Source organism: Protopterus annectens, chromosome 9.part0 (genome assembly GCF_019279795.1).
Source record: "Protopterus annectens isolate FY-2018-M chromosome 9.part0, PAN1.0, whole genome shotgun sequence".
NCBI lineage: Eukaryota > Metazoa > Chordata > Ceratodontiformes > Protopteridae > Protopterus > Protopterus annectens.
The window spans coordinates 1,132,211,549-1,132,239,387 of NC_056743.1; the positions used below are offsets into that span (position 1 = coordinate 1,132,211,549).

Below are 27,839 nucleotides of genomic sequence, written 5' to 3' on the forward strand. Positions count from 1 at the left end.
GTGTACTATGCCCCATTTGGTATGTACCTCACCTGGCACTTGCAACAGCTAGGGGGACCCCATAAGTACATCATCAGGAGGATCAAGGGTCTCCAACAACTGTCATATGCTGCCAGACTAATGTAACTCATGCTCTATTCCATAGCATACTGCCTACGTAGGAGTGATCTGTGCCTGATGTAGTAGGCCATGTCCAATCAGGTATTGATGGACATGTTCCACCTCATACAATCCAAATCCATCAGAACCACAACAGCTAAGGATTTAAACCTCAGCACACATATGAATAGGACATACTGTAGGGACAGATCCATCACTAAGAGGCTTCCCATACTGTGGAACAGGATACCAGTTCATGTTAGGCAGAGACCCTCACTGACACTCTTCATGTGCATTCTTGATGAGTGGATGGGAGATCATAGGTTTACAGCAGGGGTCATCTCTGTGTCACTACTAGACAGAGGCACAGTAAACTAATGATATTATGTGGGGGGGGGGTCTTCACTGTGTCACTACTATACAGAGGCGCAAGTTTATAAATCTATTCTATACACTGTCTGCAGATAGCCTAGTACTAAACTATGACACTGTGAAACTATATATGTCTATGTATTTCTACATCCCTCTCTATCTATGTATACACATATGCATATTATATATATATATATATATATATATATATATATATATATATATATATATATATATCTCACTATACATACGTATACACGTTTTATATATATATATATATATATATATATATATATATATATATATATATATATATATATATATACTCCTTTTTAGTTCCACATATGTATACACACAGTAACGTACTGCTGAACATCCATTACTGTACAACCTACTTGTACATTGCACTACAACCTATATTGCTATGTGCACATAGCTACCGTCACATACATATGTATGTGGAGCCTTCAGTGACAGTTGCAGTATGTCCCCGGCCCTATGCACATCTTCATATACAGAGATACAGACCAATAATACATCTGGAGGGTTCACAGTATGTAGAGTATTAAAGTAGTACTTTACATTACCTGTGTGTGTTGCAGCTGTTTGCGTAGGCTTGCAGTTACTTGGCCTGCTGTCAGCCTCTTTGTTTTGTTGTTACAGTTTTTTTTTCTTTCTTTCTCTTTCTTTCTTTCTTTCTTTCTTTCTTTCTTTCTTTCTTTCTTTCTTTCTTTCTTTTTTTTTCTCTCTCTCTCTACCTCCAGCGGGTGCAATGAAAGAATGAAAGTATTGCATGTGTGGACTGGGAGTACAGGATGCTTTTGTAGGTATCTGCACATGTCCATGTGATGGCCTCTGCACCAATTGTTAGCCAGCATTTACTAATTGCATGCAGCCTGTTGTGTAGTGATTGCAGTTCTCACTGTGATTACAGGACTGTGCTATAAAAAGGCCTGTTAGGTAGGCTTAGCCCTTTCAGATTATCAGGGTGGGGACCATGCTGGTTTGCTGTGGACACTGTTCTATGAGTGTAAGGGTTGGTATGTCTCTCATATTTCAGGCTGTGTTGTAGACACTGCAATGCATGTTGTTCTGTAAGCTGAGTATTCCTTCCTCCAGTGTCCTCTTCTCCGTGTGTATGCAAACTGACACTTATGACTAGTAATACTGTGTATATGGGTGTGTGTGCTTTCCTGTGAGGATTGTGGTGTAACTGGTATATAGCAGTGGCTCTTGCAATCTGTTGCTATGGCTTCAATATTTGGCCTTTACATTCACTCATTGTATGCCTGCTAGGTGTCTTTCCTGTAATGTGTTGCTATGGCTTTCCTATTTTCCATTTACATTCATAGCTTGTAATGCTTGCTAAATCTGTTTGGGCAGCAATTCCCTGTATGTTTGTTGTGGTAGGGTGTTACTGCATGCAGTGTGATTTGGCCATGGTGTGGGCCTTGACACTTACAAGGGTATTTGATCATGCTGCTGAGCAGGCCTCAGATACTCTCTGGAGCATCTTTTATCAGCCTCATGGAATGGTACATAGCAGTGGGTTACTCCAATGACATATTCTGATATTCTGCAGTTGTGACTGTGGGTTATTTCAAGCATATGTATTAGTACACCATTTGTGACGTGCAGGTGGTGCATACCTTCAGTCAGTCATAGTTACCATTGCATGTGTAGTTACACCTTTCTGCCTACTGTTAGTACATTTGACAGGGTGTCAGTGGGGCACAGTTGACATTTGTTTTAACATTAGGGACATCCCTGTAACTCAGTCACAGTTGCTATGTCTGATCTCTTAACTATTCAACTATGGCAGTGTTTATCCTGCTCTGAGTATGTGTGTGGCTTGCCAAATGCTACTGTGACATTATTACCTAGTAGCTACCAACTAGCATGACTGTTTCTCAGCACACAGTACTATTTTACAAATCCACTAGATTTGACAGTAAATATACATGACATGCTTTGTGTACTAGACTTGCTATATTCCCTTTACATTAATTCCTACTATTTTATGATATATTTCTTTCCGCACAATGTTCTTGTGTAGCAGTCATGGCTTAGTGGTAAGTCATGCAGACTAGTGTTTCCAAGGTCCTGGGTTCGAGACTGAGGTTTGTATTTTATTTTGCTGCTAAGAAAACTACAGGCCTTGTCATTCAGAGTGACTAAGGCACTTTTAAGCAGTTGTAAGTGGGTTAGCGCTGGTTTGCGCGGAGGTCACGCATGCGCACTGCCGCTTAGCTTCATGCACACACACTTAGCTAAGCGCACAGAAGCACACTCCCGCTTATTACTGCTTAAAAGTGCTTACTCTCGCGCACAACCGTGCTATTTTCTTTTAAAGAAAAGAAACTGGGGAGATAGGAAAGTGGTGAAAAAGGGGGCACAAAGAGGGTAGGACAGTAGGAAAACAAGCTCGGGTTTTGCATGAGGGATGTAGGAAAGGCCCATAGCTGCCCATTTCTTCGTCAGCAACAGCTGTGCATACGTTTGTAATTTGGTGTGAAATTTGAAACCTTCCACCCCTGAGAGAGGTATGAGGACAACAATAATATTTGTTGTACAGCCAATTGTAATTGCCAGTTTACATTTCCAGCAGACATGTGTGCAAAATGGGCAGCTATGTATGGGGCGTAATTTTTTTGTGGGTACAGAGTACCCTTTTTTTTTTTCCAGGTGAGAGTGGTATGTCAGGTACAGGAAGTCGGTATAGCTGGGGAGGTAGGTAGGGGAGGTTAACAGACAAGACAAACAAGACGCATACAGGGGTGGTGTATGACACATGTGGGGGGGTTACACAATTGACGGGGATGGATGTTTGGATATCTCGAGCCCATGAGCCCACAGATGGCGACAGTGGAACTGAGATCCCCACCCATGGGCAGTTGCCACTGTGCCTTCACTGCCCAGGACGGGGCTGTGCTGGGGGCTGTGTAGGCCGGGCAGCAGGCACGCCCGAGATTTGTGCCACCCGTGCCTCAAGCTGGCGTAGAGGCCCAAGCACAGCGTGCCGGATCTCCCTATGCACCACTGTCCGGACACTACGGAGGGTGAGTGGATGTTCTCCTCCGGCCACGCTTGCAGAGGGGGGATGAGCCCCATCCCCTGCAGCACTTCCACCTGCAGGGGGCACAGCGTCACCGGAGGAGGGTCCGGCCTGGGCACTACTGCCAGGTGCACTCGCCAGCTGAGGTGGGAGAGGTGGGTCCGCTGGAACCCACCTTCCCTGTCGTCCTATGTTTTGCATTATTTTATGACAGTTTGGGTTAGTAACGTACAATACCATTCACAATTAGTTGTAACAGCATACATTAGTATTCCCATTAACCAAACACCCATAAATTCAAGCCATTGAACAGCAAGCATAACACATGCATAATTTGAACAACAATACACAATCCAACAACATGCAGGGTTGATTGATGGCAACAGGCCATCAGGTTTGGATGTATGAACGGGGCACATGCAGCAATGTACATGCAAATATGTATGTACCAACAGGACAAATGTCCAGGGGTGTTAATTGTGAATGCACATACCCATTTCACGTGGAATGGATTGTTTGTGGTTATAGGGTAGGGTGAAGAAATATTTCATTAACAACTTCAAATACCTATACATATGCTGTACATTTCTACTAGCTGCAGATATATACACACTACAGGTTTGACTACAGTTTCCTATGTGACAATTTATTCAGGTTGGTGATAGGAATGTTACTGCTACATCAATATACATTTCATATTTATTCATACACATTCATATCTGGCTCTGTTCAGCTACATCATCCTGCTACATTTGCTTTATATGGCTATAGACAACTGTGGATGTTTGGTATTTCATACAACCATACTATCTGCATATTGCAAACTGAGAGCAACATATCCAGATTTTGGGACACACATTCCAGCTTCAGTACTTTTTCAACACATGTTGCTGTTTGGTTCTGCCTGTCACATTCATTTCATTCTGTACTGACTGCAGTATACTTTATTCAGGAGTTATTACTACTTTATTGGTGGATTCATACCTCTTTCTCACACTCTCTCACTTGTTTTATTTTTACAATTCAGGATGGTACTTAATTCTAGGCTTTATTGACATGTTTTACTTTTAGTTATAACAATCCTTTCCAACAGTCTCACTTGTGTCATGTTTCATAATTTAAACAGGGATATATTTCACACGTGTTTTACTCAGCTTCTGTAGCTGTACTTTTCAGCCTGCTGCAGGTTATGTACTATTATATTACAGGTGGGACATCTTTATTTCAGACTTGTTTCATTTTTATTTTTGGATTACAGGCTGCATCACACTTTTGTAATCAAACAATACTTGCAAACTCTCTTACACTGTTACTTGCACATTTTATTAATAAGTGACTACACTGCACTCTTTTGCAAGCTGTCATACTTATATTTTTTACAGTTACAGGGAGAGAATTACTGACCTGCCTGATGGCGCAACCGCACCAGCCTATCGGCATAGGCTCGACGGTTCGCAGAACGGACACTTGCAGCTGCAATATAAATGAAGTAATATTGGAATACACATCTCCATAATATCAGCTAGGTTACTTTCTTACATAAATAATTACATATAACTTACTCAGTAGTGGGGCGTTGGGCATTTGCCGGGCCTCCTGGATCCAACAGTTCAGTTGGTCCTGCTTCCATCTCTTCAGGTCCGCATGGTGGTGACGGACCTGTTCACCAGTCCTTGGTATTCCTGTGGCACTGGTGAGATCATGTGCCAACCGGTCCCATGCCTCAGCCCTATATGCTTCCCACAGGACCTGGCCCTGCATGAGTTGGGCCTCATGATCATGGACGAGGAGCCAAACCATATATTTGGACTCCTCAATGCCCCACCTCTGTGCTCGGAAGCAACTACCCTCTCCTACACCTGCCATCCTGACTGCAAGTCGGTTCCACAAATGGTTATGCTGTGTATTCCCGCCTATGGGGCTTATATATATGCTGTTCTTCCCACACTTACCTGTGATTGGCCATTTTGGAATTGTATCAGCTTCACAAAACCTGCTTTGTCATGCTCCTCTTTCCATTCATTCCTATATATATGCTATTACTGCATTTCTAAGAGCAACTGCCATGGCTTAGTGGTTCAGTACTTTGACTATGGTGCATGGTATCCTGAGTTCGAGCCTGGCCATTGCTTTTTATATTTTATGACTGTCTACACAGGCTAGGAGGTGTGTCTGTGTAAAGGCAGTTTTGATACAGCTTGCTCAACGTTGCCCGCCGGTTAGCTTGTTGGCGCGGTGCTCAGCTCCGCGCAAATGGGTCACGCTGGTTTACACGTCATTTGGCTGTCAGCATGCATATTATGCTCAGCTCAGCTACAGGCACACACTTTCAGCATTCTAGAACTCTGCTCAACCCCGGGCACTCATTTTACACCTGTTAAACCACTGCTCACCTACGGGCACTCATTTTACACTTGTTAAACCACTGCTCACCTACGGGCACTCATTTTACACCTGTTAAACCACTGCTCACCTATGGGCACTCATTTTACACCTGTTAAACCACTGCTCACCTACGGGCACTCATTTTACACCTGTTAAAGCACTGCTCACCTACGGGCACTCATTTTACACCTGTTAAAACACTGCTCACCTACAGGCAGATATACTCAACTTGTTAGAGTGTAGCTCAGCTATAGGCACATCTGACATTTTTTTTATTTTTTATTATCTCACATTTCTTCAAAATACATGGCCCATTTCATTACATTTTACATGAAATACAATTTTATATATATATACATATATGTCAGGGAATTGTTTCGTGCTTATTTCACTAAAAATAAAAAATTGATGTTGTGGGGGCTCGAACCATGCCTCCTCTTCAGCCAACGTCTCTACCGCTACGCTATTGCTTCTTGGCTTACTTTGCATATTTAGTTCTTATATGCTTTTCCACTGACTGCTAACTGTGGCTAAGTGCCGGGCATGCCCGCGCAAATGACCGCACTCACGGGCAAACATCTTTACAACTTATAAAAAAATATATAAGATGTTCATTCATACATTTTATGGTGAAAGTCTGTAGGGGCATGTGTTGTGTTGTGTTTATTCACATTTACACGTACTTTGTCGTGGGGGTTTACTTTCGGGACTTTTACTCTTCTGGGGGTGTGTCCGTTTGCAGGGCTTGCCCTACGGACATGCCCCCTACTGTCTTACACGGACCGTGTTAACCTTAGGTGTGATTCAGCATGCCCTCATGCATATGCATGGCATGCTGACGTCACACCGTTTAACTGCAGCCTCCGTGTAAGCCTTGTAACTCTTATACGGAGGCTTCGTGAATCCTGCCCATCATCTTAGACAAAATGCTCTACAAAACATTTGCTTAAATTTCTGTCAATATCTAAATGGTAATACATCAGTTCTTAAAAATACAGTACTCTTTGGCACAGAACAGAGACTGAAATTTAACCCCAACCTTTCCTTTAGATGCCAACTAATAATATTTAAAGTAACTGTTTAAAAAGCCGACCAGACAAATTAAAACTCACTACCTAACACCACATCCATATCACATTTAAACATTTTCCCATGTGAAATGTACTCATAAGGTGCAGCTTCTCCCAAAATACTTGCATGACAAACCACTAAGAAATATATTTTGCAAGCATTCTTTATGATAATCTACAGTATATTCAATCACGTCTTGTATTTCATGCACAAACCTTCATAACCTGTAACATGACAACTGCAGAAATCACATTACCAGGATTGCATGACACTGCATATGATGCAGATTCATTCAGGAAATAGCAAATTAATGTTTAATAATGTTTAGATTTTTACAATTTCAAATTGAAGCATCCAATTATACTTGTTATACAACTCAAGCAAACATTTGGTGATACTCATTTTTTTTAATCTTTTTTCATTTTATGATGATATTACTGCTATTTACTTACATATTTATTTACAGATGCATTTCTCCTGTACACTGAACCTGAATATCTACAAGTTTATCAAAAGAAACAGCTTTGTGTAGAAAGCAAAATGTTGACGATACTGAGATGCTATAGTCCATAACAATCATTAATTAAATTTAATGCTATTAAATGTAAATATGAGACAAATACATCCAAAAGGAAAAGTTCGAAGTGTTCAAAGAATATCATAAAAAGTGTAAAGGTAAGGAAGGAAGCATCCATTGAAATCATATGTTCACAAAGTTATACTTCAGATTTCAGATCCATCCCCTTTACTCACTGTGTAGAGCACTGTTGATCCTGTTGTATCCTCAGCTAATAACAAGCTACACCAAGACTGCACTAACAGCATCACTTTTTAATTCCGCTTTTTGCATGACATGGATACACTATAAACATGTGCCTGCTACTTTACTATTTATTACATGTATACTGTGAAAAATATTAGCTAACCTACCACAGAAAATTGATTTGAGAAGATTGCCTATTAGTGAGTCAGAACCTGGCTTTACCCTCTGTCCCTCAGTGCAGGTTGTAGCCAGTTAAACAGAATGTCTGGGTACATATGCACTACCAGACACATGCTCACTTAATGCGATCACTTGGTAGGTGGCACCAAACTCTACAGTAATCACATCTCACTATATTTACATATTGGCGTATCTCTTTTCTATATTATAGGCTGTTATTCATTGCTAAACAAGTCTGAATGCATACCTAAAGAGGACATTTTTACTAAGTCCAGCTTGACTTTCCACTGAAAAATAAAATGAAAAATCTAATAGGTTAATGCCCAAGAAAATGCGGAATGAAATACAGTTTCCTTTGTCTGCCACAGTTTTTAAACTTACAGATGTCTGATGAATATAGTAGAAACCAGAACAAACAATCCAGAAAAGTTACCTTATCAGAAAAGTCATTCAGGCCCATCCACCATGTTTCTTTGCCTTCATCAGCTCGTTTATTATGTTTCAGTACCATTTCCCTTGTTTTTTCCCAAATCCCTCGTCGATATGCTTCTTCTTCAGGGCTTTTATAGTTCCTTTCTGAAAGAAAGTAAGGAATCCCAGCTTCATTTAACACTAAGACATCGATGTCCATTTGACAATCACCACCATTGTTATGAAAATCAAAGTGTGCATGGAATGCTTTGCTGTGTGACTTATTAATTTCTATTTCACTGGTGTACAAAGGGAAGCAATTGAATGTGATTATTAGATAAGGACCATTTGCAGAGTTGTTTGCACAAATTTAGTTTAATCTGATAAGTCCATCTAATCAAAAGTTCTATCTCCACATTGTTTGTAAATGCATTCTGTAATTTTTGCTCCTGTACAACTAATAAGGTACTTTTCATGCACATCTCTCTGAAGAATTATTTCCTTACCATTTCCTTGATTCCACAAACATCCTACTTTGATGTTTAACTTTGTACCACCCTTTTCTCTAACATCTTATAATATAATAGAAGCTTACACAGAAGTCTTACTTGCAACTCTAAGATACTGTATATAGAAGCATAATTTACACTATTTCTTTCTCCCTTGGTGTCCAGTGCCAAGATCCCCCTTATTTTTAACACAAGTAAACTAACACACTCTCTACACTATTTTAATAGTTTTCATTGGCTAAATGTTATAAATGTTGGTTTTCAGAGATATAGCCTCCAAAAGTATTTATTTAGCATTTAATAACTATATTTAATAACTAGGTAGTTGTGTTAGTCTTATGCAGACTAATTTCAACCATGACTTGGGCCAAAGGGAAAACAGCAACTCAATGAAGGGGGCTGGACCAAAACAAGAAACAGAGCTGGATCATGGTCAAATGGTTCCCTGGGCAGGGTAGTTGGACCAGGACCCCATCTTCACACTCCAACACCCTTCCCAGCATCCCTACCCAGCAGCCATTCTAGTATCCCACTGCATACTTCTCTCTCCTTAGTTACCATAAAACACTTTTCAAACATGTCAGTCCACATACTATATTCTTGTTTACTTATACAATGATTACAGATATGTGGATTTAATTTAAAACTTTTATTTAAAATTTTATAACACAAGAACTGACAGCCATTTGCTAAACAAACCAATACAGTCCCATAATGAAAACAGACTTAGCGTGAGCTAGAGTAAACTTCTCTGCCCTTGAAAGTCACATTCATTGAAACTGCATTGAAACCCACATTCATTGAAAATGCATCTGGCCTGTGGTCGATTAAATGTATGTATGGGCTGTTTTCAATCCATGGGGCACCCTGCACAGATTTTAGGACCATGCATAAATGCTTCTTTTCTTTGATTCACCTCCATGATTGTATGAAATGTTATTCTTTATTTAATACATTACCACTTGCTAGAGTGCCTTTTAAAGTGGTAGTTTCGATCATTTTTTTCCAGTAAGCAGTGAAACAAAACATATGAACCAATAATTGCAAGGCTACCCAATTCAGAACATTTCAGCCATAAAAGGTCACTCAAACTGCTGTCATTATAATCCACCAATAGCAGTCAATATGCACAATATCTGCTGAAGTAAAAGTTATTTGAATGATTTCACATTAAAGAGAACTGTGACTAACTTTGCATTTCTGTGCTTCATCTACAAATTCAGTGCCATCTGCCCTTGAAGAATAATTGCCTCTGTTACTTAAAAAAATGAATTCTAGTGACATACAGCAGGGAATGGGTGGCAGACAGATAACTGGTTCATAGCTAGTAGGCATCTCATCCAAAGGAGGTAACACTCAAGATTGCAGCACCTTGAGATGGCCCACGTAGTTTTTAGGATTTAGGCCACTGACATTCTTAGTGAAGAAGCATCATGGTCATTCCAGTTTTGAAAGGTGTTTGGACAATTCAAAGGTTCACAGGTGTATACCAGGCTACTGATCACTATGGCCTTAATAAGCCAAGCCATGCATCCCAAATGAATCCCACAACTTTGTTTTTGCCTTAGAGGTTATTTTCAGGGATATATGCAAGCTAAAGCATGAATTGCAGGCTGTCTCTGTCCATTAGAGATGTAGGTGCTAGACCAGGGATAAATTTCCTATTGGCAGTCTATTGGTCCAGGTTTTGTTTGAATAGTGTTAGGGAAAAGCTCTGCCTCACATGGATGGGTAGTCTGATCCAAAGAAGATGGGATTTTCTCAGACATGTACCTGTCTAGCCAACATATCCTATCTGTCAAAAGCAAGATTTAAGTCCCTAGATCAAGTAGTTCTGATGCTACTGGCTTTGTGGATATGCAAAAGTTCCATCAAAAAAGGATCTGATGATGACTTGTATGCCAGGCATAAATTTATAGTCTACAGGAAACAGAGTAGACAGATAGGGCTTTGAGGTGATCTACACAGGACATTTTCTTAATGCCCTGTATTCTTTTTCTGAGGAACATCTGCAGATGTTCTAGTTGCTGCATGTGTGTGGTCAGATGCATATCGAAGGGGGGTATTGTGCATAATGATGGTTTTCATGAAAGATAAATATAGAGGACCAGTGACCCCTTGGATCTCAATGCCATGCCCTTGTTTATAAGTTGAGCAACACAGAAAGCTTTCCTTGCTACCTTGGACACATGTTGGTCAAAGGCCAGTTACTGTCTATATATGTCCTTAAATCTCTGACTATTGATTCCACTCTTAGGGGTATGTTATTAATGATGTAGTTTCCTAGGGTGGCTGAAAGCCCAAAGGGTAATAATATGCATTTCTTGGCACTGAGTTTTAAATTGTAGCTTTGGCACAAGTTGTGTCTGTGTTTGTCCTTCTTTTAGAATGTTTGTGCCTTGGGGAGATTCTGTGACTGCTTCTTATTTGCAATCATCTGCAAACATGCACAGTCAGAGGCCCTTTGCCTTGATTTCTGAGAAGTAAATGCCAAAAAAGGAACAGATACAGCACAGAACCCTGAGGGACTCCAGTAGTGACCAGACACATTGTGGAGGTCGTCCCCCCTATCCTAACTTCCTGGGTCCAGTCTTAGAATCAGATGGCTTTCAAACACATAAGATAAGGATATTTTGTTAATTCCAAGAGTTTTTCTTTTTACAATACCTAAGTGGGGTATTGCGTAAAATGCCTTGGATAGGTCAAAATAGGCAGTATGCACCATTTTTCCTTCATCCATTGGCAATGAAGTCTACCAGGCTGTTCAGGCATAATCTGCCCTTGATGAAGCCAAACAGGGTTATATTCAATGTCTTAATGTTTTCTGTGTCACTATTAATCATTTTCATATTAATTCTGTCTGTGGCTTTGCATAAGAGATGGTTCAAACTTACGGGTCTGTAGTTCCGATTGGTCTACTGGTGGACCACCTATATGCAGAAGGATGACTGTTGCAGTCCTCCATTCATATGGCTCAAAACTTTTCTTCAGGCTATGGTTAAAAAGTGACTACAGTGGCCTAGTTAGGATATGTTTCAGGGTATTTAGGAGGCACTTTTGAATATTGTCAGAGTCCATCAATGAGGGGGTTCTTGGCCTTAGAGAGTGCATCTAGTACTTGCACCCTAATAATAATTGAGAGAGTACTGTTTGATGGTATTTCCTGAGATACTGGGGAGGGCAGACAGGGAGAGACAAAAACTGGAACTGAATTTGTCAGGCAGCAGATTTGCTATGGCTCCCAGCTCTGTGAAAGTGGTTCCATTTGTTGGCAGTTCTGCACACTGTTGTGTACTGCCTTTAATGTTTTGGATAGCTAAAGAAAGCTTTGTAGTTGTTATTGGTCTAGGAGACTATCTTTACCTCAAAATTGGCTTTGGTGGGCTTAATTTGCCCTCTTAATCGTCGATTTAGCTTGATGAGAGAGTTTTTTTTTTTCCTGGGTGTTCTATTTCCTAATTTAAATTATGTTTTTTCTTTTGTTGTACAGCCTGTTATCTTTGGATTCCACCAGGGGAGGTTAGTATTTTGAGTTTTTTTGGCTCATTTCTGGTAGGCACATCATTCTTTGCACAACTGTTAACATGGTTGCACGCAGTTACTGTGAACAACTCTGTATAGGCTGCTGTGATATCTGGGTTTGTAGGGACTTGAAGTATTGACAGGTTATCAGTTAATAATAGGGAGTTCACCTTCAACACTTACAGGCTTTACTGACATTATAGAATTGATTTTCATATTGAAGGACACACTTTATGTTCTGACTATACCAGACAAGACAAGACAATGGGGGAGGGAGGGGATTTCAAGGTTATCACATATTTGCATGTACTAGGTCTAGTATGTTTGAACCCATAGTGGGTGTATGGACAGTTTGGTCCAGAATGTTGATGTTTACAAAGTCCAGGAGTTTCTGGACTTGGGATCATGTAGGATTCCCAGTTTATAGAAGGGTAATTAAAGTTGCCTACAAATATGGTATTTGTTTGAATGGTGAGTGCCCCCAGTATGTCTAAGTATAAGTCATGGGGTTCATGGGCCATAAAAGGTGGCATATATCTTGCTAAGATATGATGATGTTAATGGTAATTTGACCATGGAGAAACTCCAGCACGCCATCCTGTTTGAACAACCTTGAGGTATGTTTGTTATGGATGTAGATGGAGGCACCTCCACCTTTAGTCCCTCCCTGTATAGCAGCTGATCTAAATGTGTGGGAAGCACTAAAGCCTTGCACTGCCTGGGTACTTTCCACCACTTTAAATCATATCTCGGTAACTGCACAGCTATCTACATTCTCCAAGGTGGATAAAGTTGGAGGGAGTAGAGCTTCTTGTATAAACTCCTAACATTGAAAAGTAACACCTTTAGATTCCTTTGGGTTCATTTTGTTACCTTTTGAAGGTTTGTCAATTTGGTGTTAGCTAGAAAAGGTACTATAGGGTGGTAAACGATATTTTAGCCTATATTTGAAAGCATAGAGGGGCAAATGCATACCATCCTTGGCAAAGCAACACAGTCTGTCGACCATATCCTCCCATACTGATAAATGTCTTACTCCCTTTGAATGACACCAGAAACTAAGCCAGTTATTAAAGTCAGTCATTATAAACATTACAATTCACCTATCACCCTACAGAAAACTCTATTTAGTGATACATTATTAGGATGTGTTCCATGTGGTCATTGTAGTGCTTGTTCACAGATACATCAAACCAAGGAATTTACTAGCTGTAACACATCCAAGATTAACCAAATAAGATGTTTTGGTAATTGCAGCAGTGACTGGATTATCTATTTGGCCACCTGCTTCTGTTCCTCATTTGGACAAACGTCCAGACCTTTCAGAAACCAAATTAGTGAGCATTTAAGTGAAATTCGAAACAAAAGGATCTCTAACACCCCTTACAAACACACTCTAACACATAAAACTGCTAAATTCACCTTTACTATCATACACAAAATACAAATTAATAGGACATCCAAAGCTGGATGGCACAATATATTAAATAATAAATAATCTTCTTGGATAATCAGGCTAGGTGCTCTATTTAAACCAGGCCTGAATGAATTAAGCTCATTTTTGGTTTGTATTAACTGACTAACTGATGAATCACTCCAATTAAGCTATTAAGCCTTTCTGGCTAATCTGTGTGTATATAAGCAGTAATCAGGGTTTGCTCTAATGAATACATTTTGTTGCACTGAAGAAGGCTTGAATTTTCAGCCGAAACCGGTTTGCTGTAGATATTATATTTATGGGTTTGCCACAATAAACTTCTAAGAATTGTCATCTTTCCCTTGTGCTGGATTTCTTTTTGGACTTTTGGTTACAGTGGTTTGATCCATGCACTTTGTCTACCCTGCGTATCTTTGGTTTAGTCATGTGTAGTGATGACAACAGCCATAGCACTGACCAAACTAAGGCTATAGGGTAGTGTAGTAAGAGTTGTAAGGTACAGATAACAGCACTGACTAGGAAAGTAATGTAGACTACAGGAATATCCTAGTTGTTAATTGACACCCCCCCACCATATCTCGAACAATAATAAATATACCCACCCCAACTGGTATGTAATGACTCTGATAATGTCCATTTGTTTGATAAATATTTTCATGGTTCCCATGTGCAATATTGAATAATTCCAACATTGGTGGCATGGTGCTATAAATGTACTTGCATGCTGTTCTTATTACCACTGCGGTCCCCTATATGCATGTGTTCTGTTTGCTATGCAACTGTTCCGTATCTGGTGTCTGGGTTAATGGGAATATCTATGCCTGCTGTTATACCTAACCCTGGAATGTGTTGACTATTACTAACCCACAAATGATGATGTAATCTAAACCCTACAGCATGCTTGGGAAGGCCAGTTCTAGCAGACCCACCTGTCCCACCTCAGCAGGCCGAGGCACCGGGCACCAGCATGTCTGGGGTCCAACCCGGGACCTCCCTGTCCAATGGTCCTGCACCACCTTCGGTTGGAACCACCTCAGGGTATGGGGCTCGTCCCTCCCTCGGAGTGGGCACAGACAGGCACCTGTCACCCATCACCAGGTCGGGGTCAGGGTGCGTAAAGCAATCAGCGAGCAGTTTGGTGATGTTCTACTCCAGCTCGAGGGCCGCATGTCACGATTAGAGAGTCAGTCTGGCTCTGCGACTCAGCCCCCAGCACAGCCACCTTCGGGGCTGTGAATGTGCAGTGGTGGCTGCCCATGAATGGGGGCCTCAGGCTCACTGTTACCACTAGAGGGCTTGTGGGCTTTCGATATCCCAACACCCCTCCCCATCAAGGTGTTTACCCCCCACATGTGTCATATACCACCCCTGCATGTGTCTTCTTTGTCTTGTCTGTTAACCTTCCCAACCTATTTTCCCAAATATACCTACTATCCCTCCCCAACATCCCACTCTCACCTGAAAAAAAGGGTAATCTGTTCCCACAAAAAATCTTGCCCCATACATAGCTGTCCATTTTATACACATGTCCACTGGACACATGTAATCCAGTCTAATTGGCATCACACCTTATTATTGTTGTCCTCACATCTCTCCCAGGGGTTTGAATGTCCAAATCTACCTCCAAATGCAGTGTATATGCACAGCTGTTGCTGTAGAAGAAATTGGCAGCTATGGACCTTCCCTACACCCTTCCTGCACATCCCTGGCTATTTTCCCCTACTGTCTTTCCCTCTTTGTGCCCCTTTTTTCGCCACTTTCCTATCAACCCCTTTTTCTTTTCTTTTAAAGAAATTAGCACAGGGTAAGCAGCAGTAAGCACTTTTAAGCAGCAGTAAGTGGGTTTAAGCCTGTCTGAGTGGGAGTAATCAATGCCTACACAGGTTAAGCAATTTAGAAGCTGAGTATAAGACATTGTAACCGGAAGTTAGCAGTGCTTACCTCCGCGCAAACCTGCTTACAACTGCTTTAAAGTGCCTTAATCACTCTGTATCCAATGGCCCGTGTTCTGTCCAGCAACAAAATAAACAGACCCTGCAAGGCTTGAACCCAGGACCCTGCACACCATAGACAAAGTGATTTACCACTAAATCATGCCAGATTTACATAAATCTGATGTTTTCAGAAACATATCCAGCCCAGTCATGCAACAGTACAGAGAATGTATTCCAACATTTAGATGTATGTGTGTGTGTAAATATATTAATATCTAAACAGATACAACATATCTGTATATGTATATATATATATATATATATATATATATATATATATATATATATTATATATATATATATATATATATATATATATATACATATATCTATCATATATATATATATATATATATATATATATATATATATATACATAGACATCACACACATGTATTTTGCTGTTAGCATGGATTGACTATAGCTGATCACTATAGCTGAACTGCATGCTGTTCTGTACCATATGTTCTGCATGTTGGCAGATGGGTAATAGGAGGACTGTGTGTACTATCATTATGCAACCTTACCTGTGTGTGTGTGTATGTGTGTGTGTGTGTGTGTGTGTGTGTGTGTGTGTGTGTGTGTGTGTGTGTGTGTGTGTGTGTATGTGCAGCCTGGTGATTAGTTAGTTTGCCTGCAGGGTCACTCTGGTGAAGTGGAGGGAGGTAGATGCATGTAGGATGCGTGTGTGCATGTGTGTGTTTATGTTTGTGGCCATGTTCATACAGCTGTACCTCCCTTTGGGACCATGCAGTACATGGACATGGACTGCCACATTACACACCAGGAATACCTGTCATGTGTGTAAGCACAGGACAGCAAATAATATAATATGGTCTGTAGCATGGAACAGGCCTCCAGATGGAAGGTAGACCCCAGGTACATACTTAATATTGCAGTCAGCAGAGAGTACACCTACAACCCATGTATGCAGCTCTACAGATGCATTGGGGAAGTACTAGTCAACACCAGAGAGTGTATCCAAATACTACAGTTGTTACATGATGGCCTGACGGAGCAGTATATCTGGCATGTACTGAGCATTATATACACATGACACAGCAGTGGGAGGTATTATGGATACAACATAGTAGCCCACACATATAGGGGCCATGCACATAATTTCTGGGCATACAGAGGGTGCATACTGTATAACAGCAGTGAGGCCATGTAAATCCACTACACACAGGTCAGGCAGGTAAAGTAGCAATAGGCCTTGTGTTGTGGCCGCTTGTGTGGACATTTAGAGGATTGTGATGTTAATGAGGGGTATGAATGTGTGTATGTTAACAAGTGTGGTGCAGGATGGGTAACACATGGACATATATGTAGGACTGTCTGTAAAGCCATGGACAGGTATGTATTATGGAGGTGTGTGTGTGTGTGTGTGTGTGTGTGTGTGTGTGTGTGTGTGTGTGTGTGTGTGTGTGTGTGTGTGTGTGTGTGTGTGTGTGTGTGTGTGTGTGTGTGTGTGTGTGTGTGTGTGTGTGTGTGTGTGTGTGTATACTGTTAGGCAATGCTGTACAGGTTTTAAAGTGCATTTATTGTTTTCCCCCACAGGTGGCGAGGTGGGTCAGGGTCCCTCTTGCATGCAATCTTTTGTAAGTGTCCATACTGACACCGATGATGATGATGATAATATTGTTGAGGCACAGGTGGGGTTGTCAGGGGCTGACGTTTGACATCCCCCTTTTAGCCACCCCACCCCTGCACACAGTTTCAGTGCCTATATGTATCCCATCACCAGTGGCCATAGTGGAGGGACAGCTGGTGTTCAGTGGCAGTGCAAAGGAAAGTGTGGTAACCATGCCTACTGTGTCCAGTTGCAGCAGGCATAACCGGATGTCTGGCAGGCCACCACATAGGCAGATGTCTCAGGGTGCTCGTGGTAGATTACATAGCTGCTATCAGCAGAAGCATGTTTCAGGCTGTCATGGTGGTGCAGGCACATATAGAATGTTACCACAGACAGGGCCTGAGGCTGCAGAAGGCTGCTCTCGCATCTTCAAATGACAATGCCCATGAACTGGCTGGTGCCATCTGAGGATTAACTGAGTTCATGGATAGACGGTCGGGTAAGATGATGGCCCTCATCAACCATAGTCTGTCTGTGCTTGAATGTGTTGTGGGAGTGCAGCAACATCCGTGTGGATGTAGGCCAGCAATACCAACAGCTGGTAGTCAACGTGGATGTGCCAGGAAACCAAGGGGCTCCCGTAGTGGCAGTAGCAGCCCCAGCAGTGTAGGGGGTGTGCTGTACACACCACACCACAGCAGGCCACGTGCATATGGTCCTGGCCATTCCCATGAGGGACCTGTTACCAGCAGACAGATGTCATCAGCAGGTGAAAGTATTGCATCGAGACCTAGAACCCCTGGCAGGCACAGTCCACGTGCCCATGGCTGGAGGCAGTAAACTGCACACCCTGCTAGGTATGGTCTGCAGCTGTCCATAAACACCTGTGTAGGGCAGCCACATGGATGAACTATGTGCATACTTACCCACAAACTATGCAAACACACCTAGGGCAACTCCATACCTACACACACCACATCAGCTCCCCAGAGTACACCCCTCACCCACACACATGGTGTAAAATGTATGGCCCACCCTCGGTCTTTGGCAAACCAACACCACACCCTGTGCATATGATGACACCTGTGCCCCACCCTGTCATCCATACCCATCAATGCAGGGACAGGCTGATATGGTTCTGATGCACACGGTGACTGTACAACAGTGTACCACAGTACTGCAGTGTAACATGTTGTAGGGAGTAGAGTGTGAGGTATATTTGGCAGGTAGTGTAACCATCCAGAAATGATGCCTTATAGCTCTTAGTAGCATTGGCTGGTTGTGGTCTCTATAATGTTATCCAATTGTGTTGTAGGTGTACATGTGTCAGCACTAGGATGCCCTGTGCATATGATGATACCAGTGCCCCATCCCTGTCATCCATACCATCGATGCAGGGACAGGCTGATATGGTTCTGATGCACATGGTGACTCTACAACAGTGTACCACAGTACTGCAGTGCAACATGTTGCAGGGAGTACAGTGTGAGGCATATTTGGCAGGTAGTGTAGCTGTTCAGCAATGATGCATTATACCTGTTAGTAACACTGGTTGAGTGCAGTCCCTATAATGTTATCCATGTGTGTTGTAGGTGTACATGTGTCAGCATGAGGATAGTCTGCAGTCAAATTGCACAACAGGGTATGTCACTGTGCTGACACCCTGGCTGTGACATATCTGGGGTACAGTCGAACACATTTCACAGATTACTAAACCAGTTATTGTCTGTGCCACATGAACAGGCTGCCCACTGAGACATGTATACCCTGCAGCCTGATGTAGACCCATCCACATACACGCATACTGTTACTTGCCAACATCGGGACTAGACCCCTACCTAGCTATGTTGTGATACTGATGTGTGTGGCTTACATTGCACACTGCACAACATTTAGGGTGAGGTGTATCCCAGGTTGAATGGTACATGCAGAGCATCCCCCATGTACAGTATGCTAATGGGGGATGTAATGGGTATATAGTGTGACATACTATCATATACATATTTACAGACACATAACAGCCAGACACACACCTGAGATACCAGGGCCTATCACTGCTAATTAACTTGACCGTGTCTCCAATGTGTTACAGGTAGGCTGCACACATCACATGCATAACTGGCTTGGATTGTGGTAACAGTTACCTGTATGTTTGTTGGTGACAGTGGTAACCATAACGTAGTACACGGGACATATACCTGGTGTACCTTGGTTTAATAACAGTGTACATAGCACCCACATCTCCCACTGGATATTGTACTCCCTGAAACCCATGATGACACTCTGCCATACCCACCATCACACATTGGCCACGACTGCGATACCTACCCATAGTATACCCCAACATTGGTACTACAGGGATATGCATCTCATGCACATGCCACACGCATAGTAGGGGGTCAATCAAGTGTAGGTTGCCTGTACATATCCCAGCTGGATACCTGCCATCTGCACATCTGTACAGGGACTGACAGTCATCAGCTTGGCAGTTAGCTATGCAGTAGCATGAGTGCATTGACAGACCAGTAAGGGGTATATACTGTGACACAGCTCACACACCAGGGATACAACAGGGAGGCCTCGGTGACCAGCCATGCTCGCAGGTGTGCCTGTTGTCAGTACTACATTAAAAACTCTGCTCTTGCCTGGGTTAGCACTGTCAACAGTAGTACTGCCATGATACATTACATGCCAGTGTGACAGCACATACCCTGGGCTACTACACCTGTATGTAGCACATTCACACAGATAACAGTGCTATACAGGCCTCATATAAGTCTGTGACCCACACATGACACCCCTTGCTAATGTAATGACAGCACATAGGTGCATGTATTGTACATGACATTACATGCATTTATTACAGGTTATCAGACTAGGTTGTGTGTCCTGGTTACCAGGGCTAAGCTATGCTTAGCAAGTATCAACATTGCTGCAATATAACAGCTAAGCTGATTTATGCACTGGTAAGCACTGCCTACACTGTTTAAATGCTTGCACGTTTACCCATAGCTTAGCACCGCTTAGCTTCGCACAAACCCATGCAAACCCACTTAAAGCTGCTCAAAACTGCCTTAACTACTCTGTATCTGACAGCCCTTGTCCTGCCCAGCAACAAAATGAACAGCCCTTACAGGTCTTGAACCCAGGACCCTTTACACTGAAGTCATAGCACTTAACCACTACGCCATGACCACTGTGAAGACTGCTGTTGTTTTACCAATATAGCTGTCAATACACATATTGAGTAGTATTGAACATTTGCCTGTAGTTCCTAACTTGTGTAGTCCTTGTTATTAATATGACTGTTGCATCACATATGTTGTTTTATTATAATGTGCACATGTCTGTACACACATCTGTATAGTGCTACACACACACACACACATATATATATATATATATATATATATATATATATATATATATATATATATATATATATATTGCCATGTGTACATCTCTTTGTACATATATATATATGTGTGTGTGTGTGTGTGTGTGTGTGTGTATATATAGGTATACGTATATGTATATATAGATATATGTGTATATAGCTATATATGTATGAACATCCTATGTGTACAGATATGCCTAGTTGTGTTGGTATTTATGTAGATATCTATAACTATATGTGCATACATATCAATTCTGATATACCTACTATTGTCAATATATCTGTAGATATCCATATGTATATGTGCATATGTATCACTATCTGTGTATGTGTATACATATATTGCTCTGTATATGTATATATCTGGGTGTGTATATGTATATCTATGTACGTATACATACCCATCTATATATGTCGATATGTATATGTGTAATTATATATATAGATATCTGGATAATTACATGTACATATATTTTCACCATATGTCCTGAAGATGGAGTGTAGCCCTACCTCATCCCCTACAGTCCCAACTTCATAGTGCAAGGGGATGTCAGGTATGTATAGCAGGTATATTAGTAGACTATTGCTACTGTAATAGGGATTGTCTTCACAGACATGGTGTGTGTGGGAGGTCACATCTGCATTTCACATGTGCACCATTGGCTACTGACAGACATCCTAAGGACATCATAGTACAGTACCGCTACTAGCACATAATGCCCCTGTGGACTGCAGCAGAGATATTGTCCACGCAGTAATGCCCCTGTGAACTGCAGCAAAGATACTGGCCAATATATGTGGACATTTTGACACAGTCCGTACAGTCCAGAGGTATACACAGAACCTTAGTGCAAAACATGTGGACCAAGCCTGACAATATGGATGTTAACAGCCTTGAAGATGAGTATAACACATAATGACTGGTATACATTTGCCCCCATAGGTCATGCATTCACACACCCCTGTCTGTCCTGACACATAATAACCTCTGGTACAGGGGTGCCATGGCCACATACTACCCACTAGATATTGACATACATTTGTACAGCATCCCACTGCTCTGACATACATGACTGTTAAGGGAGGCGCAGCAGCAGTACATCTGGCAAGTATCTGGACATAACATCTCATTGGGTAAGTACACTAAGCTGCTAGGCATGCAACAATGCACTGTGCAGGCTACAGGCAGACTGGCTCAACACTGGCCTACATCTCCTATGGGGGAATGCACATGTACCTGCATATATAGCAGGCTGTACAGGCATGTCACAGCACAGAGTAAGATACACCTGTGTGAAAGTGCATAACCACAACCAATGTGAACACAGCCACAACCACATATAGTAAGCTAGCATAATATTACAGTATATTGGCTATCTGTTCAACACCATCCTCATATGTGCCACTCACAGACCAACCTTACATATACTGGGCCACTACACAGTGTGGTCTGATGCCTGTCTGTGGTATGGGACATGTGTGTGTATGGCCCTACAAACATGTAAGCCAATATGGTAACATACAGTGGAGCAGCATATAACATCAGATAGGATGGGACCTAGAACAATGACATCTACCACAGTCTGTACACAGGCCAAAGTACATATTAACAATACACACACTGTTGACATTCACCATAAGTAAACAGACCTCAGTACTGTATAAACAACCACAGAATGTCCAGGTTATGTCATCAAATATAACCCCTACTGTACATAACATGTGTAGCAGTCTGATATCTCACTGGCTTGTTATCAGATATGATGACACTTATTATGGTGTACAGCACATATGCACCTCTTAATACATGACATATGTACAAAGGTTGACAGAGTTGTTGCTGGAAGCACATACACAGGGCCAGTATTGACATGTTGCTGTGATAACCTCATACATTTACTGTTGTAACAGGGTTTATTGCAACGTATGTCCTATGAGGTATATGAAGTCAGTAACTGTCACGGCTTTCACCATCTACAGACTGCAATCCTCACACTACCTTCTGCAGTTCACAGATAGATGCTCTGTGAGTAACACATGAAACCAAAGGTACCACACACTGCCCAGTCTGCAGAGGACGCTACAGATGGAGATTCCTCATAAACATATAAATGACATGGCAGGTATTAAAACATGTAGGACAGCCATATCCACACACACACTGTTAAACCAACATTACTCCAAATGCAGTATAGCAGCACTTACAGTCTGTAGTCAGGTCAGGCACATACCCCTCCTGTGTGTTGCCCTGTTTCCACAATGTATGTTGTTAGAAGTAAATCCCCAATCCATCTGAGATGCTGTTTGCCAAACAACAGATCTAACTCCTGCTCACAGTGAATGAAAAGGCCCAACACCAACATGATGTTCCTAGATATTGGAGTGTGTTTCCATGCAATTGGCGATGGGAATGTTGCCACAGCTGTTTCACATGCAATCAGCTAGGGGTGGGCTGCAATTCATGCAGAGGCCATCAGCTGATCATGAGCATCACTTAAAATACACATGCTGCTGCCTAAGCAAAGCAGGTGTAGGTCTTCACATCCACCAGAGAGGGAATGAGAGAGGCATACAGAGGCAAAGACATGTCAGGGAGGAGTGGGAGAGTAAAACTTAAGCATGTTTGTGTCATACACCTACCAGCACAGGGTATCAAGCCCCTGATGACTATGTAGTGCTATCACATTTCTATGCAGTTATTGGATGCGCCACACAGGTTACATGTTGTGAAGCCCTCAGAATATATATGTGATGGTGAGTGACATCTGCAACAGGGATATGGTAGCTATATGGTAGGTGTAGTACACATGCCTGTCCGCATGAACAGGTGCCAACATCAACACAGCCACATTCTTACAGGGACGCACATACATTGACACACTTGACAGGGCCAGGAATACAACCCATCACTAGTGAGATTGCCACAACACATTACTGTGCAAGTGTCACATACACCACAGGGGTCATACAGAGGTTTTATGGGCAAAAGGTATGGGGAGGTGTCTGACATCAGACAGCATGCTTCAGTATGCCAATGGGGGTTGTAGTGAGTGTGAATGTGAACATACGCATAATACAACACACACACACACACACACACACACACACACACACACACACACACACACACACACACACACACACACACAGTGCAGTACTGACATGCATGGGTGCATTGATTCACAGGTGTGTAGTGGTCAACTGTGCCAGATGGCTATACAAGGCTAGGGGATGGGTACACCTTGGCATCAGACCACATGACAATGGTCTGCATTGTGGATCATGGGTGTAAATTCTGGATTTGCCCACACAGGTGGGTATTGTATTCACCATCCAGTCACCTGTGTGACTACTGCATATGGGCAATGCTGTACATTGCTTGCCATGTATGTGTTCCTTAGTCCATGACATGGACAGTGTCTGTGATGTGCACACCTCCCACATGCATGTACAGTGACATGTGGAACTGTATCTGGGGTGTCTGGCCCTTGTTGTGTACACAGATTATCATCAGATGTGCCAGTCATGGCCACATGTGGCGGGAACTGGTAATGGACAGCAGGTTTACCCTGCACCTAGGTTGATAGCATGCTAATGGCATTCCCTGGTGTCAGTGGCATCTGTCCATACAGGGCATGTTTTCAGGCATGGTATGTCCTTTGTGGGTCACATTTGATGGCACCACAGGTGTTGCAGGTGTCCAGTGGGGAACATATGGAAGGTGTTCTGTCATAGGTTCATAGGTTCATACTAGGCTATTTGCCCTGGGGCATTTATAAGCCTAGCCCGAGTGTGTTTGGCTTTCGCCATCCTTCCTTAGAATTCAGTTTGCTATGCCCTTTTTAAGGTTAGTTTACTGAGCCTCTGTCTAGCAGAGACACAGAAGTAATCCCTGGGGTAAATCTACGATCTCCCATCCACTCATCAAGATTCCTCTTGGAGAGAGTCAGTGAGGTGCTCTGCCTAACCTGAATTGGTATTCTATTACAAAGTGAAGGGAGCCTTTGTGTTATGAATCTGTCCCTCCAGCATGTTCTATTTAGCTCTGTGCTAAGGTTCAAATCCCTCGAGCGCGTGGTTCTAAGGGATTTGGATTTTCTGAGTTGGAGCATGTCCATTAATTCTGGGTTGGACTTAGCTTTGTATGTCAGGCATAGATCACCTCAAAGTAGGCGGTATGCGACTGAGTAAAGCTGGAGTTTCTTTAACCTGGCAGCATATGGCATCTGCTTGAGTCCCTTGAGCCTCTTTGTAAGGTACTTTTGGGGTCTTTTTAGCTGCTGTAGGTGGCGGGTAAGGTACATCCCAAAAGGGGCATTGCATTCTATGATGGGCCTGATGAGGGATGAATACAGGGGCACTATTACCTCCCCTGATCTAGATGTGAGTCCTTTCTTGATAAGGTGGGCTATGTAGAAAGTCTTTCTAACCACTTTGGTAACGTGGTTGTCAAAGGAGAGATTGCTATCAACTTGGGTCCCCAGATCCCTAATTACTTCTTCTGTATTTAATGGGTTTCCACCTATATGGTAGCTTGTGGGTACTTTATTTTTGCCAAAGGGTATGACTATACACTTCTTGGCATTCAGCTTTAGGCCATGGCTCTGGCACCAGTAATCCATCTCTGTGAGACCTTTTTGAAGGATGTCCATGTCAGCTGCAGAGTCAATAATGGCTCCCAGCTTGCAGTCATCCGCGAACTTAGTCAGCCATAGTCCTCCCATGCTGGCCTGAACATCAGAAAAGTAAATGCCGAACAAGAGAGGTCCCAGGACCGAGCACTGTGGGGCACCACTTGTGACCGGTTTCGAGTCAGGCATGACTCCTGCAATTCTGACTCTGTGGGTTCTGTCTTTGAGCCAGTTAGCCACCCATCTTGTGACATAGGGGTTTATGTTTAAGCTGGATAGCTTATCTATGATGCCTGAGTGGGGTATTGTGTCAGATGTTCATAATTGGTTAAATACCATTTAATTACAGTTCATTGACAATACATTTAAAGAAGAAATACCCCTAACTTAAAAACTCTTGTTTGAGTTTGGTTGAAAATAATAGTAATACAAACCACAGAAATAAAAAAGACATGTCCATAGGTCGAAAACTTCGTGTTTATCTGAAGTTTTACACTTGTCAAAAAGGTCAAAATTGGAAATAACTAAACCAATAACTTTAAATGACTTTAAATGAGTCTATGACATTTTTGGATACACATATATATGTTTTTTAAGTATGACTTATTATGGTTTTAGAACAACAGTTCGTAAGCAACTTTTTAAGAAGTTACTTTTGTTTTGAGATTTTGGTTCCGTATAGAGTCATACCAAATTAAAAATTAATATTGGTTTAGTTATTTCCGTTATTTCCCTTCATCTATAGCCTTGGTGACTGTTTCGAAGAAGTCTACCAGGTTCAAGAGGCAGGATCTGCCCTTGACAAAGCCGAACTGAGTAGGATCCAATGTCTGTAGGTCTCCAATGTCTTTGTTTATGAGTTCCATGATGATCCTCTCCATGGCTTTGCAGATAAGGCTGGTCAGGCATATGGGGCGATAGTTACCAGGGTCTGTTGAGGCACCACCTTTGTGGAGCAGGACCACTGTTGCTATACGCCATTCTTTGGGTACATATCCCGTAGTGAGGCTGAGATTGTATAGCAGTTTTACGTGTGGGTTTAGTTCTTCTTGGAGTTCATGTAGGAAGCAACCCGGGACACCGTCTGGTCCCATTGAGGCAGTGTTTTTTGCCTTGGCAAGGACGGCCTTCACCTGGACATCTGAGATGTTTGGGAGGCTGCACTCTACTGGGATAGATATTTGCTCTTTAGGGGGGAAGGGGGGAGAAGTTTGCACTGAACCTGTCTGCCAGGATGTTGGCAATGTCTGTGGGTTCAGTGTATTTTTTGTCATTTAGAATCAACTCTGAACATACCTGGGAGTTGCATCCCAGGTTCCTAACATAGCTAAAGAAGGCCTTGTGATTGTCTTTTGTGTCCTGTGGAATTTTTCTTTCGAAACTGGCCTTGGAGGATTTTATGAGGGATCGTAATTTTTTGCTAGTACTGATCAGAGATGCCTTCCCTTTTAGGGATTTTGCTCTATCATGTAGTAGCTTCCTCCTTCTGTTGTACAACTTATTTATGGCTGGGGTCCACCAGACTGGATGCTTGCCTTTGGACGCTTGGGTCTTGATTTTGTTTGGGATAGCATGGTCCATGCACTCCTGGAGGTGTCCATAGAATGCGTTTATATAGGATTCTTTGGTTTGGGCTGTAGTTTCCACCAATCCTGGGGCCTTGAAGGATTCCACTTCAGATTTCAGAAGTGGGAAGTTCGCTTTTGAGAAGTTTTTCACTGTGGTTTTCTGGGCTGGGGGTGGGGTCGGGTTTTGGATATCCAGTGAAATTAATTTATGGTCTGATCTTACCAATGAGGGGAGTACTTCTAGTGTGGAGCATAGGGTCCCCATGTTGGTGATGATCAGGTCTAGTATGTTTTCCCCTCTTGTGGGAATTTTGACTAGTTGTTCCATAGCATTTGAGTTTATGAATTCCAGGAACCTCTGGGCAAGGGTGTTGGGGCTTGAGTAATGCTCCCAGTCAATGTTAGGGTACTTGAAGTCACCCAATGTAATGGTGTTTGGAGAGATCTTCATGTTCTAAGTGTTTTCAGGAAAGCCGAGTGGGATTCCTGATTTTGAGACGGTGGTCTGTAGCATGCTATAAACTGAAATGGAGTTTTGCCCACTGTTAGTTGCACATGGATGGTTTCTGATGCTTCATGCAATGCTACTAACCTGGAGGTGTGGGTATCCTTGATAAATATAGATACCCCCCCTCCTTTTGTGATTCGGTCCGGGTTTTGGGGTCGAAAAGCATGGTATGAGGTATAACCTGGTAGTGCTGGGGTGCTCTCTGGAGCCTTGAACCAGGTTTCTGTCACTGCACAGATATTGATGTTCTTCATACTAAGGAGAGATTCAGGTGCGTGCATTTTGAGGTTTAGATTTCTGGCGTTTAGCAGCATTACCCTTAGTTTCTTGTTCTTAGTGTTTTCTAAGGAGGTGGGTTTG

At 42.3% G+C, this 27,839-nt stretch overlaps 1 long non-coding RNA gene across 1 annotated transcript in view; it reads right to left on the minus strand.

The window, feature by feature from the left end:
• Positions 1 to 8,451: 8,451 nt before the first annotated feature.
• LOC122810926 overlaps positions 8,452 to 27,839 on the minus strand; it is an 86,743-nt gene continuing 67,355 nt past the window's right edge. Inside the window, exon 2 of the long non-coding RNA XR_006366156.1 lies at positions 8,452 to 8,501. This is a non-coding gene — a long non-coding RNA (uncharacterized LOC122810926). The remainder of the gene's footprint in view (positions 8,502 to 27,839) is intronic.